Below are 8,859 nucleotides of genomic sequence, written 5' to 3'. Positions count from 1 at the left end.
AATTGGGAGATTGGGATTGACATACATACAATAATATGTATAAAATAGATAACTAACAAGAACCTGCTACATAAAAAATAAAATAAAATTCCAAAAAAAAAAAAATAATCAGACGACCTGTTTCTCCCATCTGAGGCTTTTCCTGATCCTTCCCAGGTGGGCTCGTGACCCCACATATCCCCTACAGATGTCTCTTGCTGCAACTGTAGCCATTGATTGACTAGCTGTGTGCAAGTCCATCTCATTCTTGTAAATGGTCAGGCTCCTTCCCTCCTAACCGGTGCTTCCACAGCAGCTGGCATGTAGCAATAGGAACCACTAAAGTACTGAACACCTATAACCCGCCAGCCTTCTGCTAAGCGATGTATAGGACGTATATTGTTTTAATCCTGACAATAGCCTGATAAGGGAGGTATTACTCTTTCCATTTTACAGATAAGAAACTGAGGTTTAGAGAGATTGAAAAATGCATCCGAGGTCACAGAGCTGGGAAATAGGGTAGCTGGGCTCTCCTGGGTTACGAGGCTCTCCAGCCCGTGTCGCTATTGAGTAGAGGTTTAATAAATACGTGTTGAATGAATGAACAAAGAGATGAGGTCCTGGACTAGGGCAGTGCTGATGGGACTAGAGGTAAAGAACTGGTTGCAAGAGAAATCTCAAAAGGAAAATCTGGACGGATATTTGTGCCTATTAAGTGTGGGAGGAAGCAGTTATGCAAGACAGCCTCATCATGGCCCAGCTAGGTGATTGGAAGCACACAGGGATGGCCAGGTCATGGAAGTGGCCAGGAGTGGAGAGCTGAGCTAAGAGAGATGACATTTCTCATCTAACATGAGGAGCTGTGATAAAAAAGATCAGGGGTGACGCTGATGTGTCACAGAAACAAAGGGAGAAGGCAGCTTGGGGGAGATGGCTATCAACCAGATCAAACTGTTTCTTCAAGGTCAAATGGATTAAAAACAAAATTTTTTACCACAGAATGTTTTGTTTTTTTAAATTTCTTAATTTATTTGTTGGCTGCGTTGGGTCTTCATGGCTGCATGCGGGCTTTCTCTAGTTGCGGCGTGCGGGGGCTACCCATGCGGTGCGTGGGTTCATCATCGTGGTGGCTTCTCTTGTTGCGGAGCATGGGCTCAGTAGTTGTGGCTCGCGGGCTCTAGAGCGCAGGCTCTGTGGTTGTGGCACACGGGCTTAGTTGCTTCCCGGCACGTGGAATCTTCCCAGACCATGGCTCGAACCCACGTCCCCAGAACTGGCAGGCGGATTCTTAACCACTCCACCACCAGGCAAGTCCCCACAAAGTTTTTTTAAGGAATCAAAATTGCAATACCACCTAAGAATATTTTGCAACCAGATTATGGAGAATCAAGTTTGGGTGAAGTGAGGACATGAAGTTCATTTCCACCAACACCCATCCCCCACCCCAGATGCTCACCAGCCATGAGGGAGGAAGACAGGACACAACCCCGAAGCTTCTGGTCACGGTGGGCAGATTTCCCCCCAGAGCCAGATAATGGAAGACTCCTGAGTCTGATGGCAACTCATCCAAAAGGAGAGGCTCCCTCCAACCCACGGCGGGGACATAACACTCTGATTATACTTTTTCCTTTGCCCTGCAGGGAGTCACATTTTAACCTTATGACTGCTCCTTGGGAGTTGGTAGAGCGTGTGATGTAGGGTCTCACCAGGCCCTCCTCGAGATTCTCAGAGACATGTTCTTTGATAGAAATGCAGCAAGGAGGTCACAGGTAATAAAGATGGAGAGAAAGAAAATAATTCATGCTCTTGGCAAAAACAGAAGAGGATGGCAAGGAGGGGAATATCTCCCTTTCTTACGATTGGTGTTGCCAGGCAGCAGAATGAAACATTGCTAGAAGAAAAGTGCCTACATCCCTGCCAACACACACCTCCCTCTCACCCACCACCTTTTGCCGACCAACTGGGAAATCTTCAGAAGGCACAACCCAGCAAAGCCATCTTAGCAGCCCTGCAGCTATGCTTGAACCTGTGATCTCAGACATGCAAGTGTGGATCCCAGGAGGGCGAACTACTCACTCTAACTGCATTCAGTAACACAGCGTAAAAGGCATTCCACCTTGACTGGGACTTGGGAGGAGGAAGGGGTAGGGAGAGTAGAAATAGGAGGATCCAGGAAGAAGTAGCCAGATTCTACCTAGAATCAAAGGGAGTTGGATTGCTTATAGTCTAAAGGAGAGAGGTGTACTTGCATAAGCATTCTGAAAATAAAAAACTTTGTTTTGGCAAAAGGAGGAAAGAGGTGAAGAAAGGGGGGAAAAGGAGGGGAAGAAGGAAGCAATTAAGATCCAGTGAGGGACATTTCCAAAAGAACAGAAAGCTAAAACCCAGCACTAGACCAGATGGATAATGTCAACTCACATTAGCAGAGTGTGACAAGCAGCTCTTTCCTTTCCTAACCTAGAGCATTGGCCAGATTGGACTCTTATGAAGTTCAGTTATAAAACCGAGATTACACAGCCTTTGTCGTATTCCTGAGCCCTCCAACTGGTTCAGGCCCTCAAATAATTGGCCGTCCTGAAGAGCTATTAAATGACCTTGCCAAGGGGCTTTTAGAAACATTTTACAGCTCAGATCTCTGAGACCATCGGTAGACAGGGCCATCCCAGCTGCCCTCTCCGTGAGCTCCTTTTCGGCGGCACGTGGGCAACTGGCCCTAGAGAGGGGACAACCACGGTCACCCATAAGGGCCTTTCCAGGGCTTGCAAATTACCTGACATGGTGGTGGTCCCATAGAACTCCAGAGCCCAAAGCTGCCACAGAGAGTCAGCTTTGTACATTCCCAAGGCCTGGCTCCCCACAAGCATAATGAAGCAAGCATGGGTTTTCACCATTCATTGCTTCACCCCTTTGGCCAGCATTTATTGAGCACTCACCATGTGTCATAACCAGATCAAGGAGCCAGGGACATAAAGACGAAGATAAGGAAACTCTACAAAGAGACCTGCTTTCTTGAAGCTCACAACCTTGCAGAGTGATGAACAGGAATAAATTGCATTCAAGGGGAGAACGGTGGCACCGATAACAGGGATGGCATATGATGGCAGCACATGGTAGAAGGAATGATCTATTCCAGCCAAATTTGTCAGGTGAGGGAGAGTTTGTTGAATTCAAGCAAAGGGACCACAGGGGCATGGGAGTCATGGCATCATCCTATTTTAAAGACCTGCACAGACTTCTCTCAATGACCAACTTTATGCTGAGGTCCTCAATGATCTGCTGGGTTTGTTTTCTATTGTCGCATAACTCAGTGGCTCAAAATAACACACATGTATTATCTCACAGTTTCTGTGGGTCAGAAGTCCAAGCATGGTGTAGTCCAGTCTCATGGGTCACTAGTCCAGTGATGTAGCTGGATTCTCTACTCAGGATCTAACAAGGTTGAAATTAAGGCATTAGCTGGGCTATGTTCTTTTCTGGAGCTTGGGGTTGTGGCTATAGGATGGAAACCCCTGTTTTCTTGCTGACTGGTGGCCAGCGACCACTCTCAGCTGCTAGAGGCTGCCCTCAGGCCCTAAACATATGGTCCCCTCCATAAGGCTGTTCACAACAGGCTGTTTGCTTCTTCAAGGCCAACAGGCGAATCTCTCAACAGTCTGCTAAGATGGAGGCTTACATAACCTAATCAAAGACAGAAACACCCCATCATAGTCACGGGTCTCACCCACACTCAAGGGGAGAGGAGTACATAGGGTGGGTGCACCAGGGTGTGGAAACCTTGGAGATCATCTCAGAATTCTGCCACACACATTCCCAATTTGTCACATCCAATGGGAAGACGTATTTTTGGTATTTGATTTCTAGAACAGTTGACCATTTCCGCCTGCTTGAACTTCATACAACAACCTCCTTGGTTCCTCTCTTTCTCGATTTTCCTCCTATTTTTCTTTCCACTTTCTTTGTTTCTTCCTTTATCTCTTCTACAGTTGTTTAACGTGAAAGATAACACACATACATAAAAGTGGATAAGGCATCGCAGCACGCTGAAATGAACAGTCATAAAGCAAACCCTCTGTGACCAGCACCCAGGTCAAGACACGGAACACTGTCCCCACCCTAGAAGAACACTGGGGCTCCTTCCCAGTGGTGCTTCCTCCCTACGGTCACCTTGACTTCCACAATCATCATTTTCTTGATCTTTAAAAATAATTGATCACCTATTTATGTATATCTAAACAGGATAGTTTAGCTTTGCCTGTTTTGAATTTTACGTAAACGGAATAACATTTATCTTTTCTCTTAGGTCTTGATTCTTTCACTCAACACGTGTTTTTACGTTTTGTCCATATTGGTGGATATAGTTATAGTTTACTTGTTTTCAATGCTGTTTAATGTTCCATTGTATGACCATAATTGTTCTGCAGTTTGTTTATCCATTCTACTTTTGATGGATGTTTGGGTGACTTTCCAGTTTGGTGATTGCATTAGTTATCTATTTCTGTATAACAGATCAGCCCCAAAACTTAGTGTTTTAAAACAACAACATGTATTATGTCACAGTTTCTGGAAGCCAGGACATTAGACACGGCCTAACTGGCTCTGGTCTCTCACAAGCCTGCAGTCAAGAGGCTGACTGGGGCTCTGGTCTCATCTTAAGGCTCGACTGGGGGTGGATTCACTTCTAAATTCATTCAAGTGGTGGTTGGCAAGAGTTATTTGTCACAGCCTGTTGGACTGATGGTTTCAGATCCTCACTGGCTGTTGGCAAGAGGCCTCCCTCAATCCCTTGCCATGTGGACTTCCTTATAGGGCAGCTGGCAACATGGTAGCAACATGGTAGAGGGCCAATGAGAAGGTATAATCAAGGTAGAAATCACATTATTTTATAACCTAGTCTCAAAACTGGCTTCCCATCTCCTTTGCCATATTCTCTTTGTTAGAAGCAAGTTACTAGATACAGCCCACACTCAAGAGGAGGGGATTACAAAAAGGCAAGAATGCCAGGAGGCAGGAATCATTGGGAGTGATTATAGAAACTGTCTACTGCAGGGATATTACAACAATGATGCCTTAAACATTTGCATGTATATATTCTGGTATGGAGAATACCAGGTTACATACTTTGTAGGCATGGAATTTCTGGGTCTTAGTGCATGTGAATCTTCAGCTTTCCAAGTTAATACCAAACTTTTCCCAAGTGGTTGTACCAATTCTCATTCCCACTAGCAATGTTTGAGAATTTTTGTTGTTTCATATCATCACCAACACCTGTTATTATGAGACTTTTTACTTGGGGTCCATATGATGTATGTGTAATATGTGACATATTATAGCTTCCATTTGCATTTAGCATACTACTAATGCAATTTGGCACATTTTCATTTGTTGATTTACTGGTTAGCTTGGATTTCCTCTTTTGTGAGGTATCTGCCCGTATCTTTTGTCCATTTTTCTTTTGTCTTTCCTGACTGATTTGTATGACTTCTTTATATGATCTGAATACTCGTTCTTTGGCAATTACATGTGTTGCAAACATCTCCTCCAGTTTTATTTCCGGTTTTTTTCACTCACTCTGTTAATAATGTCTTTTGATGAACAGAGGTCTTATTTTAATGTAGTTAAATTTATCAATCTTTTCTTTAATGAACTTATTCTCCTTCTTGGGCCTTGACTTTGCCTATCTTCTAGACAGTTTTTCACCTATGTACTTCAACTCTTACCTCTATCTTGATGCCTCCCAACTCTGTCTCCATATAAAAGTTTCTCCTGTTCTTCAGATATAAGACTTCAACTGCCTGCTAGATGCTCCACCTACAGATCCCATAGACAACCCAACACTGATTTACCCCAAACTGAACTCAACCTGTCCCTCCAAGTCCACCTTCTACCATACTATCACCCCAAACCTGTATTTCCTAGCTCTGTGACTGGTACAACTGTGACCAATCACAACGTCAGGATCCTGTGAAATTATCCTGACATCACTTTCTTTTGCAGGGACCATGTTTTGCTGATTCCATAATCTAAACCTTGTTCTAATCTGTCTTCTCTACATCTCCAGGGCCAGAATGTCAGTTCTATAAGACCAGGGACCTTGTCTAGCTTGTTTATTACCATGTTATCAGTATAGGATAACAGTTAAGAGCATAGATTCTGAAGCCCAACTACCTGAGTTCAGATCCTGGTTCTGTCATTTACTAGCTGTGTGAGCAAGTGTTAATTACACAACTTCTTCTCCTTCAGTTTCCCCATTTGTAAAATGGGGATGATAATTGTCCTGATTCATAGGGCTGTGGTGAGGACGAAATCAGTTAATGCCTGTATATTGCTCAGAACAGAGTAGGGCACCTAGTAAGCACCCAGTAAACATTGGCTATTAATATCCTATCCTACCACCAGCATGGTGCTTGGTTCATAAATGCATAAAAAATTTATTGGTTGAAATGAATGAATGCCACTGCTCTAATGTATGCTCTTATTATCTCTGCTTGGACAATAGCAGTAGCCTCCTAGCTGAGTTTATTGCCAATAGACCCGCCCCCCTCCACATCCCTTACCCCATTCATTGTACACACTGATGTCAGGGTTATAAGTTTAGTAGACAAATATGAAGGTGTGGTGTCACTCCATTGCTAACCACCATCCAATGGATCCCCAGTCCCCACAGGCAGCAAGAGAAAAATCCAAACTCCTTAGCAGAGCCTACGTGATGGACTCCTGTGATCTGGCCTCCACCCCCTCACTCCATTTACACCAAACCAGTGACAGTTCCCCAAGGGAGCCACCTCCCTTCTCCCCTCAGTGCCTCTTCAAGCCGTTCCCCCAGCCTGGAATGCCCTCTCTCTGCTCTGTCCTGGTGACAAAATTGCCATTATCTTTTTAGTTGCAGCAATGATCTCAGCTCCTGGATGCAGGGACTTCCAGGGAGAGTTAGGTACCCATGTTACTGTAGCATTTATCAAATTATATTGTAACCATTTGTTTACATGTCCACCCTCTCCACTGGGCAGTGAGCTCCTTGATGCTGAGAGCCAGATCTTATTCAGATTTGCATTCCTGGCCAGAAGCGTAGGGTCTATAGTAGAAGCTTAATATATAGTTGTTGAATGGACAGTTAGTTTTAAGAAGTACCTAATCAACCTTGGAATTTGTATTTCCCTGAATCTTGTTTTGGTTATTACCTTTTTAATAGCAATAGTCACTAATGCCTATGTTTGCAAGTTTATTGAGTTCTAACTTTGTCCTTTAAAATGAAGAGTGCTAATATCATTCATTCTTTCATTCATTCTTTTACCAACAAATATTTATTGGGAGACACTTCTCGGATACTGGATTCAAAGTGATACAGATCAGACTCGGCTCTTCCCATCATGAGGCTTACAGTCTATTAAGTATTAAGGGGAGACTGACCTTGAACCAGTAAACAAAATAAACACAATGTACAAGATTACAGATTGAGGTGAGAGTCGTGAAGAAAAAGAACAGGATTCTAGGAGAAAGAATTACGGGAGGAGCATCATTTAGATAGAGGGGATAGGGAACTTCTTGAAGAGGTACCATTTGAGGGAATTCCCTGGCCGTTCAGTGGTTAGGACTCGGTGCTTTCACTGCCGGGCTGGGCTCAATCCCTGTCCAGGGAGCTAAGATACCACAAACTGCGCAGCCTGGCCAAAAAGAAAAAGGAGGAGCCATGTTGAGGGGAGACTGAAGGATGGATGGGAGCGAGCCATGCAGAGTCGTGGGGAAGGGTTATCCCAGGCAGAAGGAGCAGTGTAAGGACCCTAAGCGAGTGAAAGTCAGCTGGTGAGGCTGGAAGCCTGAGAGGTGAGGGTTAGGGAGACAAGCCTGGAGAAGTTGCCTGGGCCTTGGTCTGCAATCTCGTTGTTCATCTCAGTCAATAGGGAAGTAACTGAAAATTTAAACAGGGGAGTGATACGAACCTCTAAGCGGGCTTTGCCTGTGAGCACCTTGTGGTACCCTGAGGGTGTGAACCATTCTGGATTTTAATGCACGAAAAGCAAGCAACAGGCCTCGGCCCTAATCAGCAGAAGCTTTGATCACCAGCCCCTTCCCTGCCACACTGGAGAAAGATGATGGAAGCTCACTTCAAGGGCCACAGGTGAGAACAGCCTAAGCTGTCCTGGCGATTCAGGCGAAAGTTGTCATCTCTCTCAATGACCTCAGGATCTAAGAGTCATTCCAGGCCTGACATGAGTCCCTGCAGCCAGGTGAATGGAAATGGTATCCAAGCCAGGTGCCTGGCCTGGGGAGAAGGCTTTGGTGGTCCCTGGGGAGGCCTTCCAGAACGGGATGTTCCTTCCTCCCCTACCTATTCCCAGCACTCTTGCTACTGCGGGTTGCAAGGCCCCTGCTGGCCTTTCAGTTCCAGCAGGACAAAGCAGGGTAAACGTGCCATGAACCAAGATCTCCCACGCGGTGCCCCTGATACCACAAGACAAAAAAGGGAAGCCTGGGCCTGCCGCAGCAAGACGCTGTTTCCGGTCAGGTTTTGGCCGCTGGGGCTCCCAGATCTCGGCACTCCCTGCGTGCCCTTGCAGACCACCCCCCTCCACTCCTGGCAGTCAGTGTGTGAGCACCCCTCCATCTCCGCAGCCCCCCGACAGTGGGGTTAGGGTTGAGCGGGAAGGCGGCTCTACCCCTCTGCATGCGGCCCTTCAGACCTACTTGAGGCAATTTGTCGCTCACACTTCAGGCTGCCCGCCAAGGACGGAAGCCGGAAAGACTCTGTGATGAAATCCTTGCGCTGTAATTAAGTCCCACGTTTTACACGGATCTTTCCCGCCCTGCCCATCCTATCACCCAGTTCCACCGGCCAGCGGGTGGGAGAGTCAGCCGTCCTGTGATTACACCCGAGCTCCCACT

This window comes from Globicephala melas, chromosome 1, assembly GCF_963455315.2.
Source record: "Globicephala melas chromosome 1, mGloMel1.2, whole genome shotgun sequence".
NCBI lineage: Eukaryota > Metazoa > Chordata > Mammalia > Artiodactyla > Delphinidae > Globicephala > Globicephala melas.
Note: the sequence above shows the minus strand (reverse complement) of the source record.